Raw genomic sequence first — 21,854 nt, forward strand, 5'->3', positions numbered from 1 at the left:
GCTTCCTGCAGCAGCTGTCGACGTTTCAGACGTTTTATATGCAGAACGAGAGCAAGAAGCTGCAAATATCTCAACGACGCAAACTCCAAAACACACCGAGAGAAAAACACCAAGAAACACCTTACAGAAACAGAAAGTGTAGAGCTGGAAAATGGATCCACGGTTTCTGGATAACACTTGATGTAAGGTCCTCCAGACTCCCCCTAGTGGTCTGGAGGACTTCAGTTTGCAGCGTTTTTAACCTGATGCTGTTTTGGGGATTTGTTTCTTTTTCCTCTGGTTGCTGCGTTTCTCCTTTTCATTTCTGTGGTGAGTTTTGGAGTTTGCATCATTCATGTCTCTCTGTGCTTAGCCGTTTGAACCTGCGGGCCACCGTAGCGAGAGCGAACCGGGTAAACATGATAATGAATCCTGATTTTGAGGGAAGTGTTGCTTCGTCGAGAGGAAGCGTTTCGTTTCAGAGTTTATTGGATCCGAGCTGAAAGGTGAAAACGTCTTTGAGTCGAACCGTGATGAATCCCAGGAAATGAAGCCGGCCGCTTCCTGCTCCTGCCGCCATGCAGATTTGTGTTGACGGTGGAATAATGAAGCCGGTTCTGTTTGAACTCCTGCTGGGTTCAGTCCGGCCCGGTTCTGGAGATCCCAGCCCCGCCTCGTGGATCCAGTCAGAAGCTTGTAATTGAGTTTCTAATGTGAGTCATTACACAGGAAGCGTTTCCGAGCCACAGGCGGCCGCGAGTTGGTTCTGCGCTCAGCGCCAGCAGAACCAGCATGAATGGACCCAAATCAAGGCCCGATTATGCAGACATCATAAAGGCCTCGCGCATTTTCCGCCGGCCGTGTTGGCGGCTGGCTCCGGCCGACTTATCTCCTCCTTTCAGCCGGACTCGCATTTGGACCGCCACCCGGTCGGCCCGTCTGACGGCCGGACCGGGCCGACACGAAATGAGCCGCTCCGATAACTAAAGCAGCCGGCGGCCAAACGGCCGCCAGGCGGGGTCATGTCGGTCAGAACCGAGCCAGAAGACCGGCTCTACAGAACCCGTCCAACCGAAACCGAGAGAAAGATCCGCTCTGCTGACTTCCTGCCAAAAACCGAGGGCCGTCTGAGACAGCTGGCAGGGAGAGATCCGGTTCTGCCACGGGCTCAGCGGGACGAGCACACACACAACTAAACACACACACACACACACACACAACTAAACACACACACACACACACACACACACACACACACACACACACACACACACACACACAACTAAACACACACACACACAACTAAACACACACACACACACACACAACTAAACACACACACACACAACTAAACACACACACACACACAACTAAACACACACACACACAACTAAACACACACACACACAACTGAACACACACACAACTAAACACACACACACAACTAAACATACACACACACACAACTAAACACACACACACACACACACAACTAAACACACACACACACAACTGAACACACACACACAACTGAACACACACACACACACAACTAAACACACACACACAACTAAACACACACACACACACAACTAAACACACACACACACACACACAACTAAACACACACACACACACACACAACTAAACACACACACACTCTGAGCCAATCGTCTCCGAGTTTCTGTTTCATCACTGGATGAATTCATCTCAGCAGGTGGTCGGTGAGTTAAATCAGCCATAACCAGGGAGAGGTCAAAGGTCATCTCTACCCTTCCCAGGACTGGACATCCCAGCAGATTCAGCCAAAGGTCAGAGGTCAGGGCCTGAAACTCAGAGAAATGACCAAAAACCCCAGAGCTTCGGTTCAGACTCTGCAGGCCTCAGTTAAAGGTCAAAGGTCACAATCATGAGCCTCTCTGTAGGACAAACAGCAGCAGGGTCTGTGGTGGTCTAGTCAAAGTTCTGACTGGTTCAGGGAGCTGGTTTCAGGGAACGACGACATGGTGAAATGTTTGAGAGAGAAAAATATTTCACAACGAGAAGAAAGTTTAAATATGTGGAAAAAAACCACACGAGAAAAAGAAAAATAATTTGTGAATAAATTCTAAATAAAGTTAGGAAACTTTCTCATTTTTATGACTTTGTTCTGCTCATAACTTTAATCTTGGGATCAAAAACATTTTTAATCTTTTGTTCCATGAAGGAAAACTTTTCCTGGAACATTTCATGGACGTCCGAATCAGGGACAGGAAAACGTTTTCAATCCGACCAGAAGAACGAAAATTAAAAATTCATGACTCTGCAGTTTCATCCTGCGACAAACAAAAAGTAAAAGAGTCTGAATTTCATTAACTTTCCAAACGACTTTAAGAGTTTTGCCTCTGAAGGACGAATCAATCCGACGTTGATTAATAAATATTAATAACCAGAAACAGCTTCACGTCCGACTCCCACAGCAGAACCTCCTGCTGTCGGAACCGGGTCAGAACCAGAACCGCTTCAGCCGCCGGAAATCAATAATCAATAAAGCTTCAACTTGGAAGAGTCTGGAGCGGTTCCGGATTCAGAACCGCCGATTGGATCATTGATCCTGCTGGATCCGGACCGGTCCGACACCAGCGCTTCCAGAACTCATCTCATTTTTTCTGCTCAAAACACACACACACACAAAATATTTTCACACACACACAATAAACACACACACACACAAGGTTTAGTTATGAGAATAAAGTCAAAATATTAGCAGAATAACAAAACAATTTTACTGGAAAACATTTTAAAAATAAGAGAAAAAATTACATTTATTTAGAAAAAACGCTTCGCTACCAGGATGTGATGTCAGCAGCTTCTTCAAAAAGTCAAAAATATGCTGATCTGTTAAAACAGGGGTGTCAAAGTCAAATGGACGGAGGGCCAAATAAAAAATTTAGGTACAAGCCGAGGGCCGGACTGATCGAATGTTCATTGAAATTTTTTTAAATGACGCATATAGTCTAGTGAACCTAATTGAACCTACTGAAAACCTAACAAATATATTCCAATATGATCAGATAAATAAAGCAATATTTTCTTATGGCTCTGTCAGTAATCTTTAATTTTCAACAGACACAACTGAAATATTTTTAAAATATAATTGGATTGAAATACAATAAAATAAAGTGCAAAAATCTATTAATCAAAAACAACACTTTCATCAAGGAGAAGTAACATGCAGTGAAAACAAACATTAAACTCAGTGTCCACCTTCCTTTTTGCCATTTTTGATGGGTATCTGAAAGTTAATTTTACAGTTATGCTGACACTGCTGTGCTAATAACCCTTCTAGACCGGACGTGTCGCCAGCGACACATCTAAATTTGCAGTACCGTAATTCCGCCACACGTAGCGCTAAGTGGAAAAATTCCAACGGTTTCTGAAAGGGGAGGCGTTGCACTTTCCAGCAAGTATCGGGTTAATACGGTAACTTCGCAGCTGCAGCTGCAGAGAGTGTAATTAATCCGGGGGGCACTCGTTTAATAGGACGGTATATTTTGGATATTGAAAGTTCGGTTGTTATGGATACATGGGTAAGTACATCATCTCACAGAACATTTAAAGAACTACTTACAGTTCAAATAAGGAAGATATTTTTTTCAGACGGGTGCCGGCTTGCTGCGGTCTGCGGGCGGTTCTAATAATAAATCAAAGATCATCCCAGGGGCCGTAGAAAAAACTTCTACTGGATGTGATGTGGCTTTTGACTCTGACATATGTGTGTTAAAAGATCAAATATTTTCTTATGTGTAAAACTGAGACCAGAGGAGAAAGTCTCAAGATGAAGTTAAACTGGATGTTTAGTTAGCTAGCTCAGAGCTAAAGGTTTAGCTTGGAGCTTCGTGGCTAGCTCGCTTATTAAATATTAAGTTTGAAACTGACATTTAGAATGAATAACAGGGTGAAAATATGACTTAAAAAATCAATCCCCATTTTTTCCGTTATGACAAACTAAATAACCTAAATTATTGGTGCTACATTTTTATTTGTGTGATTTCACAAACATGGTGATGCAACAACAAAAATCAAATGAAATCTTTCTGCTGGTTAGCTGCTGAGGCTCCGGTGGATCATGTTTGATTCTCATCAGGCTGACTGGAACCAGGCCTGACTATGGGATGTCTTCAGAATCAGAATCAGGTTATCCAATAAGAGCCAGGATATTACAGCGTGGCGACACAAACCACATAAAACCAGGAGAGGAGCAGACGGACGCCTGCAGGATGAGACACACACACACACACTCACACACACACACACACACACACAGGCACACACACACACACACACACAGGCACACATGGCAGCAGCCGTCTGGTGCTTTCAGGAAACATGGCTACCTCCCAGCATCTGATCTGAAACATCTCCAAACGGTTTCACTCCTTGGTTCTGTTTGCTCCATCATGTCTCTGTTTGGACCCTTGGTTCTCTCAGAACATGAGAACCAACCTGATGAAGATCCAATCATCGTCTCCTCACACGGAAAGGTTCTGTTTGTTTGGACTTCTTAAGGGCGGGACATGCAGACACATTTCTGCTGTAAGTCCGTTTCCTCGTGATTTACTCCTGAAGATAATAATTAATCCCAATCCTGCTGTAGTTTAACTTCACCAGCCAAACCAAAACCCGATCAGAACCGAGGAACAGAACCTGCCTGGCAGCAGGATGAAAGGTCTGAACCAGCAGCACATAGAGTCCAGATCTAAAAACTCACTAAGGTCAGAGGTCAGGAGCTAAGGATAAGACAGAGACAAAGTGGCCTCCATGATGGAGCTCCCAGACCAGAACCACTGCTGACCCAAAAGAACAATGTGACCCGGCTCAGATCCACCAGGACACTTTCTGGTGATTCTCAAGATTTCTGGGAAAAGAAACAGAGGTGGATGTTTCTGCCGCTAGCCCAGAGCTAAATGCTTAGCCTGCTAGCTAAATATTTAGATGAAGTCATAGAGAGCTAACAAGTTAGCAAGCTAAATATCTAATTTCAAACTAAGCTTTTAGTTTGAAGCTGAATATTTAATTGGTGAAAAATAAAATATATGCTAAGAAAATATTTAGTTAGCAAGCTAACTATTTAGCATCAAACCAAATATTTACACAAATAGCTAAATATTTAGCTTTAAGCTAAAAGTTTTGCTGGTAAATTAAATGTTTAGTTTTAAACTGACATTTCTAACAGAATGAAACATTTTTTCCTCTTGTGATCCTAGCTAACCCAACTGAAGCTGCTAACGTCCAACAGTTAGTTTGCCGGCGGTTTTCGTCTCCAGCAGTTAAACAGCTGAAAGTTGCGTTCAGGAGCAGCTCGTTTTCCACATGCCTGTCTCAGGTTCCTGCTTTGTGAGGACAAACGTGGCGAATGGATCTGATTCTGAACGAGAACGAACAGCAGAGCCAACCAAACGCCGTCTCTTTAAATCTGCTCTGATGCGAAGCTGATCATATTCCTGTTTACTCTCTGCTGAATATGTCTGCTTATGGAAATTAAAAAGCATAATATGCAGCCTGCTGCCACGCACCAGCTTCATTTGACTCTGAATCAGCGGCTCAGATCTGAACGAGTCTCTCTTTCTAATGACATTTCATTTCCAGTCGCCTCGTTCAGAATCAGCCCATTTCATTAGGACCGTGACCCAGATAGCAGCAAATCAGCCAGAATCATCTGATTCCTGCAAGCCGAGGAATGAGCAGCGCCGCTTCAGCGCGGCGGGAGGAATGGGGGGGGACGGGCGGGGGCATGGTAATATCATGAGGGGGTCAAAGGTTACCTCAGGTTTTCTTCTCCATCCGTCTGGCCCAACATGTTTCTGCTTCATGTGGCTGAATGAACCTTCAGGTCTCAGAATATTTTACTGTAAATTCACACAATTAATTCATTTACTGTGGAAAATCACATGTTGTAACATGCAACGTGTTGGGACTCATTAATCTGGTGTAAAAATGAATTTACCCCATAATTCTCCTTTAGGATCAAAGAAATGTCATTTATGAAAAGCAGCATGTCAGGGATTCAGACTCAGCTCTTAAATTTCCATTTAATGATTCAATTTAAAAATGAATGGAGTTATTTATTTGCATCCTTTAATGTAACCAAGGTTTAAGTGGTTAAATGAAAAATCTGTAGGATGCGACCATTGTTTTTATCCGATTAATCGATTAATCGTCAGAATAGTTGATAAGATAATGGTTCACTGCAGACGGTGAGTTGTCCATGATTCTATTTTTCTGAAGGTTTGATGAAACGTTGCTGTGCCGACAGGTGTGATTGTTTCTGATGATCTCAGCTTTCAGATGGAGCACACTGTAAATCTGTGTTCAGAGTTTTGCAAAAGCCGCATAACGTTGTGATTTCCCACCGAGGGAACAAGAGGAGACTAAATGGTTAAACCTGCAGGAAGCTGACAGGAGGACAAACGAAGCCCGACTCCAGTTTCTGGAAAGTTAAGGTCCAGATTTAGAGAGGCTGAATGTTTGTCCGTCTGATCCGAGGCAGATGATTACAGCCGATCCCCAGCCGGAGCGCGGCGTTCCTACGCCTCAAAGCCTTTAAAGCAGCAGCAGCTTGTGTTCCAGCTGCAGGGAAACAAACCCTGAGCTGCTGGATCAGACGCTCCCCGCAGCATTCAGCTTCCTCCGCCAGAATGCCGCTAACCCCTAGCTATCACAAAGACCTTCAGCTCGGCTGTTAAAGGTGCTTTACACTCACTTTATATCTGCACACGGACATTAAAGTAACTGTAAAATGTTGAAAGAATGACAAAATTTCACAAAGGTGATAAAATATGAATAAAACAAAAAATATATATAATAAAATGAGGAGACAGAAAACGCTTTCAAAGGTTTAACATCTTCATGTCCCACAAAGTCAGATCAACCCTGAAGGATCCCAGGAGTGTGTGTTGGCGTGTTTGTGTGTTTAGGTGTGTGTTTCTGTGTGTGTGTTTGTAAACACTTTAAACTCTGATTCTCTTCCTGCAGCAGGCAGAGAATCTGTTCCTGTTCTTCATTCATCTCTCACCACATCCAGCGTCCCGATCCGGTCCAGTCCGGTCCAGTCTGGACTCGTTAACGGGCTTAACGGCCTAGGGGGATGGTACAGGTCGGACCGGTCGGTCGGACCATACGGCTGATTAAGTGGCTCTCTGGGGGTGGAGTCATGGTCAGCGCACACTTTCAGAGGTGTGTTTGTGTGGGTGTGTGTGTGTGTGTGTGTGTGTTGACAGTTGGTCCATTAAGGAGATGAATGAGGTGATTCAGCGCCCCACCCCCACCTGCTGCTGGCAGGACTCCATGTTGGACATCAAGATGGAAACATGAAGAAAATATGGAAATATTTCTGAATGACTTTCATTTTCAGTAAGAATATTTAACATAATGAAGGTTTGCAGTCATGTCTGCTATATTTATGTTCAAGCTAAATAATTAGTTTGAAGATCCATATTTACTAAACCAAGTGAATATTTTTTTTTATCAAAATAAGTAGTTTTAAACTAAATATTTTGCTAGCTTGCTCACTTAATATTTACTGAGCTAAATACACAGACTCAGACTTCTAACTAAATATTTTTGGATTAAGCTAAATATTTAGATTGCAAAATAACTATTTAGTTGCTAAGCTAAATTGATATTTCAAAATGTTGAAACTAACATTCCCAAGTGAAACTGTGACTATAACTTATATAACTTATAACCCATATTCACAATTCCAATAAATTGTGAATATAACTTTTAAAAATGAACTCTCACTTTTTCTTCTTATGATGGGCTGAAGAGCCCAAATTATTGTTTAAACAGCTTTCCATATAGAAACAGCTTGGAGTTTACTAAGGAACCACGCTTATGATGCTAACAATGCTAACAATGCTAAACATGCTAAACATGCTAAACATGCTAACCCTGCTGGTTCTGCTGTGACGTCCTGAGTTCGTCCTGCTGCTGTTTGGTTTATAATCAGAGTTCATAATGAAGCTGTGAAGCTAACGCTGGCTGACCTTCCTGTGTAATTAACGGACTCTTCTTTTATTAATCCCTTCATTTACTCAGAGCCTCCCTCCGTCTAATCAGCCATTTAATGAAGACATCCAACATGGCGTCATGAAAAAAACGCCGTCAAGCAATTAAAGACAAATAAAAGGAGGGATGAAGAGCAGATTAGGCTGGGAAAACCCGACCAGCTTCTTTAGCAGTTTCCTCTCTGCACACTTTTAAATGTTAAAGTTTCTCCACCTGTGAATTTCATTCATCAGAACCAGAACCAGGTCGGGTCCAGATGGAAATTGTCTGTTTTTTTTGTAATAAGGTAAAAGTTCAAAGCCCTTTTTATGTTTTGGATCTTTAATCATCATTTAAAAAGGTTTATTATTGTGCAACTAAACATAACTTGAAAAGATCAGTTAATTTTTTTGCATTTTTAATTTAATGAATTTTAATCAACCTCATGTACTCGCTGCTAAATTTGCTGATGGTGAACAAACAAGTTATTGTTAAGTGTTTTTCTGCTGTCATTGGCGGCTATGCTAACTAGCCTTAGCATCATGACAGTGCTAGCTGCTGCACAACACGGAGCAAGGAAGGGAGAGATGAGCAGCGCCACATGGAGGGGTGATTGACAGCGCTAAGGTCCGCCTCCTGGCTCTGATTGGTTGTTTCTAGTTAGCACTGGGAGCTAAATGTTTCCACATTTAGATTATCTGTTTCATAACATTCTGTCATATTTCAACAAATATGAGAAAAATAATTTTTATAAAAGTTACAAACTGCAGTTTAAAGTTTCACATAAAGCAGCAAATATTTGATTTAGATTAAAAAAATGAGCTTTATGTTATTAATTCATTTATAAATGTTACAGTTTCAAACAAAATATTTAATTAGCTAAATATTTAGCTCCAAACTAAATATTTGGTTCTCATCTCGGAGCTAACCAAAAGTTGGGTTGAACCAAACAATTAGCTAACAAAATATTTAACTTGGAGTTAACTTGTTAGTTTGTTAATTAAATATCTATTTTGAAATTGTGACATTTACAATGAATTAATGACATGGTGAAAGTAAAGCCCATGTTTTGCTGACAGGCTAAATAATAATAAGTTATTGCTGCAGATGTCTGGCAGCCTGTAGCTTCATAAACGTCGAGTCGCCGTGGAAAAGTCGCAGAATCTGCTGGAGGTTTCAGACGGTCAGCAGCGGAGTCAGAACCTGCAGACAAACTGTGGCCTTCGCCAGAGTTTCAGGGAAACTAAAAAGCTTTTATACAGAAACGTTGGAAAGTCTAATTCTGGAAAACAAGGAGAAACTTTTTCTGCCGGTGCGTATGGAGAGCAGAGGTCAAGGGAGGCGAAGCGGCAGCGTTTCAGCGCCGCCCGCCCTGCGTGGGAGAGCTTTCTGTGGAGAGTATCGATTGGTGCTTCGCCCGAAGCGCTGCAGCTCCGGCCCTCAGCCGGGTTTCACTCCCTCCGTCTCTCCTCCTCACACGCAGCTCATGCTGCTGCCAGGCGCGACCGGCCGTGCATGTGAGCGTGCACGTGTGGCGGGTGTGGATAGAAACCCACTCTTTGTATTTTTAACTAAGCCTCTCAGCGGGAGGCGTGGAGCTGCTGCTGTGATTACTGCGTTCTCCAGAGGCAGCATCGATCCGCCGCAACGCTTCCCTGTTCTGCACCTCCAGATATTTCTGGACAAACAACCGGACCGTTCCAAGCCCATCATCATCATCATCATCATCATCATCATCATCATCATCATCGTCCTCAGGCAGCAAAACGCCCAGCAGGTTCTTTACTTCTCACTTTAATAACTTTAATATTTCTCTCTGGCTTCAGTTTGCAGACAAATGTTGCGAGTTAATCTGTGTTGACTGAAGCATCGGGACTCAGATTACTGCAGACGCCGTCGCAGAAGCTTGGCTGCAAAACTGATGAGGAGATAAGCTGATTAAAGCAGCAAAACCAAAAGATACAAACTCAGAAAGGAAAGTTGGCCGGAGAGAAAAACTGCAGAAAACCAAAAGCATCGCCGCGTTGAACAATGAAAACCACGAGAAAAAAGATAAACGATGAAATAAAAGCCAGATTATCTGCCTGAATATTAATATTTGGCTTAAAATCCATAAAATCTGTAGGCAGCTGAACTGGAACCTGTTGGTTTATTATCTGATGGTAAAACTGGGAGAACTGGAGAAAAATGGAGCAACACATAAAACCAGGTTGCAGGTTTGAATCCAAACATTTCCTCCATGTTTCTTCTGAAACGTTGAACTGAAATATTTAAAGAGTTTCAGTTTCATGCATCAACTCTGGGATCAAGTTTGTTTTCCACATTAACAGCAGAATAATTCATCTGATGTGGAGCCACATCTGGATGGAGCTGCAGCCGCCTCCGCCCGTGGCTGACCTCCGCCCACGCTCCGCCTCTCCATCCACCTCACACCTTCACCCTCCATCATCCATCGCTCATCCAGCGTCTCCTCATTTGGATTCCTCCCACCTCCTCCTCCATTAGCGTCTCTCTGCCCCGAGGAGGAAGCAGCGAGCGCCGCCGCGATGCAGGGCGGCGATCCAAGTCCGACACGAAAACAGACACAAACACTGAGCGGCACCCAGACCCGCCCGCCCACACACACACACACACACACACACACACACACACACACACACGCACACACACGCACACACACACACACACTTTTCTCCAAATCTGCTTCAGAAGATTCTCATTTTCTCCAGCAGAGATGAAACAGAACCGTCTTTCTGGGTCTCAGGATTCATTTTAAACGAATTTAAACTTCCTTCAGTTTTTGTTTCATAAATATCGGCGGCGCAGAATTCTGAAAACTTCACTTTCAGATTTTAAGGTTTTAAGGTGAGCTGACGGTTCTGCTGGATCTTCATGAACACATCATGGATCCGTCGGAACCGGACTCCAAACCAGAACAACTCATCTTCATCACAGAGGAAGAGCCACACAGACCCAAAACTAAAGACAGGAAGGAGCTTCAGTCAGACAGGAAGCTGACGGCGGACAGGAAGCTGACGACGGACAGGAAGCTGACGACGGACAGGAAGCTGACGACGGACAGGAAGCTGACGGCGGACAGGAAGCTGACGACGGACAGGAAGCTGACGGCGGACAGGAAGCTGACGGCGGACAGACAGATCTCTTCCTGTGAGTCGCAGTGAGAGCAGACAGCTTCCTCCGTCTCTATGAGTCAATTATTTCCCTCTAAGTGAGCCGCAGCAGCAACAGTAAGTAAAACTCAGCAACTCAGAGAGAATTAAAAGTGGATATTATTGGTTTCCATGGTGGGTGGAAGACTTTCGCTGCAGCTCATTTACATAACTCACCGCCGCCCACGCGCATCCATCAACTCGCTGCTCTGGCTCCTGCACAACAATTAACGCTGCAAACTATAATCTGGGACAGTTGGCGCCGGCCGCGCACAAAAGCTAAATTAAACACACTCCTGGGTCAGTGTGTGTGTGTGTGTGTGTGTGTGTGTGTGTGTGTGTGTGTGTGTGTGTGTCACAGCTCAGCTAACATTCATATCACAGTGAGATGAACAGATTAATTAACCAGGAAGAGAATGAGAAGATTTTTTCCTGCTCTGGTTTGACCTCTGACCCCAGGCTCTAAACCTAAGTCTTCCTTACTTCATTAAAGGCATCAGAACTGTAAAGTCCCACTTTTTGGAGTTCCTAAATGCATCGTTTAGTGAGGGTTGTGGACTGACGCTCTGGGACTCATTTCCTCATTTTTCTGTTTGCTGGAATCCAAACTTCCTCCTGCAGCAGATTTCTGTTCTGCTCCATGTTTCTGACATTCAGACGCTAAATAATAACTAAAGTTTATTCAAATGACTGAAGGGTTTTAGACATCTGCTGCTTGTGAAAATGTAACAGCAATTATTTGGTTTATTTAACCTGATATAGGAGAAAAATGGAGGCTGATTTCTCACCATGTTGTCCATTTATTCATAAATGTAATATTGTCAACACAAATACCTGATAATCAATATTTACAAACCATTTATAAGCTCCACGTCAAATATTTCTGACTAAATATTTAGTTATCTAACTACAAAGCTACATATTTTGCTGGTTTGGGAAATTAATATTTAGTTGGAAAATGACTGATGGTGAAAATAAGATTTCAGCTTTAAAACGTTCAGTTCAGTTCGGCCTCAGAGTGTTTTAACGTTTCCAGTGAAGGAGAATAACATCTCTGATGTTAAAGTTTTAAAGCTGAAAGTTCCTCCAACATCAGGCATGAAACTGTTCCTGGTACCAGAACCAAACGGTTAGAAAGAAGAACCAGAACCAGAACCAGAACTAGAGTAGAACCCACTGAACTACCAGCTGAGAAAGTTTTTCTGCTGCAGAAATAAACTGACTCTTTGGGTCAGTCTGTTGCCATGGAGATGGGAAACCAGAGCAGTGGGTCAGAGTTCGGCGGTAGGAGCATCTGGTGGGGTCAGAGGTCAGATCAGAAGTTCTGATCGGGCCAGCAGAGACTCGCATCGCTGAGCAGAACCAGAACTGGGTATAATGTTGGTTGATGGGCGCTGGGTCCAGTCCAAACCGTCAGAACCATCAGAACCAGCTGGACATGATGAGTTCAGTCCGATTCCAACAGATGTTAATGCATCAGTTCTGCATCACAGTGTGTGTGTGTGTGTGTGTGTGTGTGTGTGACTCTTAATGTGTACGGGGCTCAGTTAATGTCAAAAAGATCCAAAAACTTCTTGAGACTAATGTAGCTCCATAAATTGGCCAATAAGCTGCTAAGCAAGCTCTACTCTGATTGGTCGGAGTCAGTCGGCCTGTCTGTAAGCGCCCTGAGCCAACGTGATTGGCTGCGTCAGAGGAAGGGAGGGGGACTAGCCAATCAGATCGATCTGAGAAAAGTGGAGAAAACAAAGGTTACCATGACAACAGCTGCCAACTGATTTCACAGCAGCTAACCCACTTTGTTGCTCCGACTTTGGGAGGCTTGAGGCCACTCAACATACAAATACACACACACACACACACACACACGCACACACACACACACACACACACACACAGCAGATTGATGGTGATCAGCGACGGAGAAATTAACTTTTAAAGTGACGTAAAGCTGCTGCTCTGACATGCTGTAGATCCAGCAGCTCTGCAGCACAAACACACCGCCGGAGTGTGTGTGAAGAGTCTGCTATTGACCCAGCATGCACACACACACACACACACGCACGCACACACACGACAGCAGTGCTGTCGATACGATCTGGGGAATTCACACCTAATTGTGTTTGACTGCAGGTCGCTACAGATCAATAACAGACACAAGTCTGTACACACACACACACACACACTACAGCAAACGGTCTGAAGCTGGTCAGAGTTCGGAGACTTGGTTTAAATCGTTTCCTCAGTCTAAGAACAATAATCTGTAAACAAGCTGCAGCTCGTGATTATTTTAGGAATCGATTATTCTGATGATTAATCAAATGAAAAAATTGCAGATTTTTCATTAGTGGACTCAACCTGTTTCCTACAGTGTTAGAAAACTGTAAAATGTTTTTGTAAAGTTTTGTCTTGATTTTGTTCTTTCCGCTGACGGTTGGGACTCTTTGTACTGACCTTAACGATTAATTGATTGGTTGACGATTATTCCAGAGTACCATCCTGAAACTGCACAGAAAATCAACTTCATCTTTCACAACCTCTGCTGACTGCTGACTGGCCCAGTTGATGTTCAAACAGAGAAATCCAGCTCAATGGGAGAAAACTCTGAGGAAAAACTGAAGGGAGAATCAGCAATAATCAATAATTCATCTGACAAAAAATAACAAAATCAGGCAAAAAAATGTTTCCAAATCAGTTTCTTTCATTTTAAAACATGTTTGTTGTTCATTCAGTGGGAAGTGGAGTAAAAAATACTTCATAATAAAATTACTCAAGTAAAAAGAAAGAAGTAGAAATATTCCTAAAAGTACATTTTTCTAAATGTAACTAGTTATTATCCAGGTCTGATCTGCTGATCAGATCAGAAGATGATAAAAGTGATTATTACGATCAATAATCATCCAGATCTGATCATTATTAATAATAAGAGGCTGATGGAGTCAGATTATCACTCTGATCAGTTTGATTTCATGTCTGTCATGAATAAATATCAGTAAACATGATGAAACGTCAGAAGCTCGATTTGCGTTCGTGAAATGGAAAAACGTTTTTATCTCAACAGTACGATAAAATATCCTCAACACTTTCAGTCACCGTAAACTTTAAAACCACTTTAACACTGCAGCTGGAGAACAATTTACAAATCCAAGATAAATGAAGACAATAGTTAAAGTTTCTGGATCAAAACGGCGTTTAAAAAACTCCATCATTCAGTTTAGACAGGAAAACGGGCAACGACCAATCAAAACGTCCTGGATCAGCGTGACCTTAAACTGAGGACTCAGTACCTCTGGACCCAGATCCTCTCCAGAACCAACCCGTTACTGAAGCAAAAACGATCCAGATCTCACGATTCCTCATTAAAACGATTAACCGGTTTAATCACGATTAATTGAATTAATCGGTAGTTGAAATAATTGTCATCCATTTTAATTCATCGTTGACTGGAGATTTCAGCCACTAAAATGCCGTTCAAACAGTTTTCCATCCGGAGCCACTGAGGCGTTTCAGGAAATCCTAAAGGCCAAAAGCAAAACGATGAACACCGAGGCCGTTAGCTTCATCGCTAAAGAGACGCTGACCTTTAACCTCATTGAAAAAACAGAGTTTCAATAAAAACGGCAAACATTTCTCACCCAGAACACAGCAGGACGTTTACACGTTTTCCCACTAACCGACAGTTTTTCCTGTTTTCCCGTCTGAGCCGAACGAAAAATATTCATATTTTGAAGGGCAGGTTTGTTTGACTTCATAATCCAGTTAATTTATTTTGGATATTTAAAATGTCTTCAGGTCCAGAGTTCTCCAAAATGACTTTATTGGTCTTTTGGAGGCTGAACTTGTTTTATGATGACATTTTTTATGCCGTTCATTAAGAATGATCAAAACGACAGACAGGTTTTCCCTCGACCCGGTGGATCTCTGAGAGTCGGTTCTGAGATCCTCCTTCCTGTTTCCTCTTCAGATCCACCATCACAGTTTGACTCGCTCCAATGTTTTCACTCAATCGAAACTCTGCCTTCATCCAACTTTCAATAAAAAATTAAATGTTTTCTTTATCGAAAGTTGGATCAAGTTCCTGCACCAGTTGGACTTCCTGTCATCAGGCTGGTGGGAGAACCGGATCATTACAGCAGCTGGAGGAGAAGAAACAGGAAGAAGAAAAGGTGCAGGAGGAAGATCTGACTGTGGGAAGAAATGAGGCCAAATGAGGCTGCAGATGGGTCATGTCCAGCAGAGCGTGCACACACACACACACACACACACACACACACACACACCCACACACACGCACACACACACACACACACACACACACACACACACTCTGACTGCAGGCGGTCAACCATGGCCGCCCAGAATGACAGAGAGACAAATGTGTCTCTGGGGAACAGAGCAACAGGATCCGGACTCTGCAGAACCCGGAGCAGGAGAAGAAAACTCAGAGTTAAAACGGGACGGAGGAAGATCCTGAGAAACGCTGCTAAAGATCCCAGATTAAACAGATTAATTTAGCTGGATTTTGGATTAACATTTAGAGAGAAAATGGAAAAATCCATCAGAACTACAGGATGATCACAAGAGCTTCCAGTAAGTCTCCAGTTCTCCCAGTATGAAAGCTTTTAATGGTTGGAAAACCCAGGAAGTGTCGCTCTGTGTTCGGAAACCGTTCACACACGAGTCTGACTGTGTTCACATTTAACTAGTAGAATGGAAAAATAATTGGATTGGAGCAAAACATCAGAGCTGAGCATCAGGTCCTGCTGGGAGAACACAACGTTGGGCTGTTTACCCAGAATGCCCTGCGCTGTAGTCCACTTCCTGCTTTTAGAACCGTCTCTGGTCCGCTTGGTGTTCACATTCAAAGTGGACCAGAGTTCACTTCAACCAAAACCAGACGAAGGTCAGAGGTCAGAGGTCGGTTAGCCTTCACACCTCACCAACCGGACCGGACTTTGACGAGGCAAACGGACCGAGTCGGGTTAAAGCGGACTGAACAGAACTGGACAGAGTTGGTTTTGTTGTGTGAAATTATTCATTTCTAATAAAATGTTTGCACTTTTTTCTTTTATTTCTTTTCACAGACGTTTAAACACGGAGCAGTGAAAAGCTGGATTTCCGTCTCAGATCCTCCAACCTCTCATCATGTTCCCTCCTGAAGACTCAGCCTGCTGCTCCTCTTCCTCCTCTTCCTCCTCTTCGCCTTGCTGGTTGTGTTTGTCTCTGTGAGCTGCAGGAGGCGCCGCAGAGACCCGTGGATGGAGTTCAGAAAGAGCCAGAGAGATAAAGAGAGGAGCAGATAAGAGCTTTGCCATCAGGGATTATTGCTTTTCTCCCGGAGGCCGTATTGACCCGGCGCGCCGAGGGGCGGCCGCTTCACACCAACATCTTCCTCGCTCTAAACGTTTACGCCGAGGAAGCGATCAAACAGAAAGTCACAGCAGACACAGCGGCTGGCAGCCGGAGCATCTGATGTCTGGGCGCTAATTGGCGTCTTCCTCCTGTGAGAGGAAGACGAGGGTCTCAGAGCGGCCATGACAGAAGGCAGACAGGCGCGGAGGAAGAGCATCGATCCCAGAGGAGGAGGGCGAGGGTCAGCGGGGGTCAGCGGGCGCGACCCCGCCACGCAGGCCGGGACGGCGCAGGACGGATCGACCCAAATCTCCAGGAGGGGAAAACTTTCCACTTTGGAAAGAAGAAGAGCAAAGAGCCGAGCGGAGATCGGGTCGGCCGAGGTTCACAGGAACCGCCTGACCTGCAGGGGGCGGAGCCAGAAACTGATGACGCCATCGACCGTTTTCACTGCGCTGTGCTTTTACTTGAGTGGTTTTATTGTGAAGTATTTTTACTTTTACTGGAGTTGGGAAAGTTTATCCACAGGAACTGATTGGGAAACTTTTTCTGTTTTGGTCTAATTTTGTTTTTGTTACTGATATGAATTATTGACATTTCTTCCTTTAAACACCAAACGTCCCTAAACTTTATATCTTTGTCCGTCTGATGATGTAATTTTTTATATTAAATGCTTTTTAACATTTTTTGGACGTCAACGTTTTGCGTTTGCTTGAGTGACGTTTCTGTGCTGATTTTTCTGCTCTTTAACGAACTCTGAAACATTTCAGCTCCTCTTGAATCATTTTTCCAAATTAATGCTAAGCACTAATTTATGTAATTTAATTTAATGTTTTATCAACTTTCAGCTGAATAAAATCTGATGGAAGGTTTGGTTATTGACAAAAATCAATTCTTCAAGTCGTTTATGTTCATGCTCTTATTTTGAAGTGGTGGTAGGTTGTTTAAGGCAATTCTGTTTCCTGTTTCCACCCTTGATGTTTGTTTGTTACCCAGAATGCATCAGTTCAGGTAAAAATATATTTATTTCCTGCTTTCTGACCAAAGTGGAGTCAGTAAAACAACCAAAGAACTGAAAGTGAAACGACAACAAACCGGCGATGAGCAATCTGAGCCTGTTGGTGGCGCTACGCTAAGCTGTCGGCTGTATGATGGACATAGTCAGGATATCAAAATGGTTGACTGTAGCACATTAGCATTAGCGCTGTTGGTGCAGTGCTACTAATGTGTATGATTAGCTAGCGATGCTAACTTTCTAGTTAGCGGGAGAGCTAGCTGGTTTTGCTAAATTAAAACAGATTAGAATGAAAAAGTTCACATGCTGGCCTTGCTTTGCACTAGAAAAATGATCCAGATTGGCCTCCAACAGACGGGCGTAGATCCACAGAACTAGATGAGACTGATTCAGGTTTAAACCTCTGGATGAAACGAAAAACAGAAAATAAAAATGTTTCCTCTGTTCAGCAGCTTTCAGGAAGTCTTTATTCTGTCCGGATCACAGCAGCCATTCTTCCTCCTCCTCTTCCTCAGCCCCACAGAAACATGACCTCAGTAAAAAGCCTCACTAATGCAAAGCTGTGTGTGTTTTCCACTTTCATTTTTCTCCTTTATGACTTTGCAGCGTTTTTACAGACCGATAACATTTTGCCACCTCCCATCCATCGCCTATCACTCACTTTTCCCATCACCCCTTCATCCCCACAGCCCTCCCTCCTCTTCCTCAGCCTCCTGGTGTAAATCACATCAGCGAGTGGAACGGCGCAGAAAAATCTCTGCTTTCTGAGGGAGGAGATTAGGAGTAAGCACAGCAACTGGATTTAAATAAAGATCACCTTCCCTGCAGTGCTCACTGCTAAACTGGGAGCAGGACACGCTCTGTGTGTGTGTGTGTGTGTGTGTGTGTGTGTGTGTGTGTGTGTGTGTGTGGGCGTGTGTGTGTGTGTGTGTGTGTGTGTGCGTGTGTGTGTGTGTGTGACAGCAGTGAGATAGTGAGGGCAGAATGTGCATCGCAGTGATACCTGCATTAGAAAAGCAATCTGCATGAAACATCTCAACCGACACGTGGAATGAGATTTTTACATCCAGCAGAGTTCAGAGAACAAAGAGAGCAACGAGCAGGAGGGCAACTACAGCTGAAGGTCAGCAACACGCAGCAACACGCAGCAACAAACAGCAACACGCAGCAACAAACAGCAACACGCAGCAACACAGAGGAACAAACAGCAACAAACAGCAACAAACAGCAACACGCAGCAACAAACAGCAACACGCAGCAACACAGAGGAACAAACAGCAACAAACAGCAACACGCAGCAACAAACAGCAACACGCAGCAACACAGAGGAACAAACAGCAACACGCAGCAACAAACAGCAACACGCAGCAACAAACAGCAACACGCAGCAACACAGAGGAACAAACAGCAACAAACAGCAACACGCAGCAACACGCAGCAACACAGAGGAACAAACAGCAACACGCAGCAACAAACAGCAACACGCAGCAACAAACAGCAACACGCAGCAACAAACAGCAACAAGCAGCAACAAAGCAACAAACACCAACACGCAGCAACAAGCAGCAACACAGCAACGAGCAGCAACAAACAGCAACACAGCAACAAACAGCAACACGCAGCAACAAACAGCAACACGCAGCAACACAGAGGAACAAACAGCAACAAGCAGCAACAAACAGCAACAAACAGCAACAAGCAGCAACAAACAGCAACACAGAGGAACTAACAGCAACAAGCAGCAACACAGCAACAAACAGCAACACAGAGGAACAAACAGCAACAAGCAGCAACACGCAGGTGTTGAACCGGAGGCGGCGGCTCCGTCGTTTCTTGGCCTCCTGACTGCAGGATGTGACCAGCCTCAGACACGCGGATCCAACAGCAGAAATCAGACAGAAAGTCTTTTCCAGACAAACTTTCTACTCAGGAAACAAGCAGAGAACAAAGCTGAGCTCGAATCAGAGCACTTTCCATGAATTATTAATGCGGCGCGTTGAGTTTAAGTGAATTACCGTCCAGAGCCCAGAATGAGTCACGGGCCTGTTTCTGGCAGATTGAATTCAGAACAACAAGACTTGTGGCGTGTTTTCTCCTGCACTCCTCCAGCAGCGACACTAATACCTCCTCAGCCTGTTTGTCGCTGCTCTCTATTATTCACGGCTTGTCCTCCGTCTGCGTGGAATCCCTTCAGTGTGTAATCAGACAGGCGGCTCCCGCATTCATTCAGAGCTTGTTTGCATCTGAGCGGCCATTAATTCTCCTCCACTTCCAGCTGCTTAAACAACGACCAGAGCCACTTCCTCCTCCTGCGATTCCCCACACGGACTTTCACCGGCGTCCAAACGGCAACATCATTTCAGACGGTTGCTGCAACCAGCCTGATGACATCCGTCACTGGCAACACGCCGCGCTGGGGCTAATGACTCTGATTATTCTCTTCGTTACTCTGAAAATCAATCAGTTACTCTGATTATTAATTATTCTGCCAATTGATTGAAGACCATTTGGTTTAAACTGACAGGGTCAAAGTTGAAAGGTCACCTGAACTATCTGGTTGACAGATGACCTGTTCTTCAGAAAACCACTCCGACCCAGAGAGGTGCTGCCGCCTGTTGGCTCCAGACCGGATCTGGACCGGACCGGACCGGACCGGATCTGGGGTTCTGCAGCTGCATGGTTCCGATCCGGCTGCCATCAGAACCTGAGATGAAATTTATCTGAGCGTCAAATGAGAGAAACGACCCGGGAGAGACGGCCGGCGTGACGCGACGCCACGATGCACAAATTAAAACCCCACAGCTGAGGCAGCGCAGGGGTAGGAGAGCACGTGTGTGTGTGTGCGTGTGTGTGTGTGTGTGTGTGTGTGAAAACAGGGCAATAAATATCCATCCTCCAGCTTCCAGCTGACTGTGATTCAGTCAGAGGAGTGAGACGCGTTTCAGTGACGTCCTGCCCCCTCCTGGCTCACCGTGACCTTCCTCATCTTCCTCCTCCTTCTTCTCCTCTTCCTCCATCGCTCCTCATTTTCGTCCCAAACAAGAAGAGAAGCTCCATGAGTCCAACATCCATCAGCAGCAGTTTGAGCTGCGCTGGTGTCAGGATGACTGACGGCATGAGACACTTTCCACCAGAGGGTAAAATATCTCACACACACACACACACACACACGCACACACACACACATCACCAGGATGAGTTTCAGTGACCAACAACAGAGCTGATGCTCATCACAAAGAAAACACGGGACAATACCGCCAACATGATTTATCTGCTCATACATGACGTCTCTGTGTATGTGTGTGTGTGTGTGTGTGTATCTGTGTGTGTGCAGCTCGTTTCCCTCCAGTCGCCGTTAACCCGTCGATATTCAGCCTGAGTTCTGTTGCTGTTCTGGACGGAGAACAGAAGAACTAAATGACCCGGTTCTGAAACGTCTGCAGGCCCAAACAGGAGGAAACACACACTCTGTTCTTCCATTAACAATAATAATAATAACAATGTTTCCAATATTCATCTCATAAAAATGCCTGGCCACAGATTATTGGCGTTAAAACGATTCTCCTGCCAGCAGGAATGCCTCCTCACCATCACCCTAATCTTTAACTTCCTTCATTAATAAACAGTGTTGTCACTGACAGTCAGAGCAAACAGGTTAGTGGAACTAAAACGTCCCTTTAATCAACGGTCAGGTCTTCAACATGTTCATTTTAATTCATTAGATTTTAATGTGATTTTTTCTTTTGCATACAGACGTTTCAGCCGGAACCTTTAAGTTTACATGTTTCTGGTACGCCAGTAAATCTGATGCACAGCTACATCCGCTAACAGCGACGCGTCTTCTCTGATCCCACTGAGGTTAACTTGTTTCTAAACGATCTGATTGGACGCTTGGCCCTGTCGGCGAAGCTGTGCTAGCCTAAAATAGCATCTCAATGCTAACCAGGTAGCAGCTAACGCTAATGTCAGCGTCTAAAGAAGCTGAGCTTTCTGAAACTCTTTGCTCCAGTCTGATGGTTAAAGAACCTGAAGAAAACTTAAAAACTGTAAATATCTGACGTCTGGTTATTGAATAATTTTGAGTTGAAAATGTTGCTTATTTGTAGACACTTTGATTAAAATGTGACTAATTCATCTAAATTTAACTCCATTAAACATTTGGATTGAGTTCCTCCTCTAGTTTAAACCAAAATCTTTCATAAGGAACGATTTGGACTCAGTCGGTTCTGGTTCTGTCCTGGAGTCGTGTCCAAACCAAATGAGCTAAAGCTAACACACCTGAGCTAAAATATTCCATAAGTTATGCAGAA

The 21,854-nt window shown here is 44.0% G+C and overlaps 1 protein-coding gene across 3 annotated transcripts in view; it reads right to left on the bottom strand.

The window, feature by feature from the left end:
- Window positions 1-21,854, bottom strand: part of LOC122844251 (ephrin type-A receptor 7-like) — a 73,538-nt gene that overhangs the window by 19,616 nt on the left and 32,068 nt on the right. The gene's annotated exons all lie outside the window — the stretch shown is intronic.

This window comes from Gambusia affinis, linkage group LG14 (assembly GCF_019740435.1).
Source record: "Gambusia affinis linkage group LG14, SWU_Gaff_1.0, whole genome shotgun sequence".
Taxonomy (NCBI): domain Eukaryota; kingdom Metazoa; phylum Chordata; class Actinopteri; order Cyprinodontiformes; family Poeciliidae; genus Gambusia; species Gambusia affinis.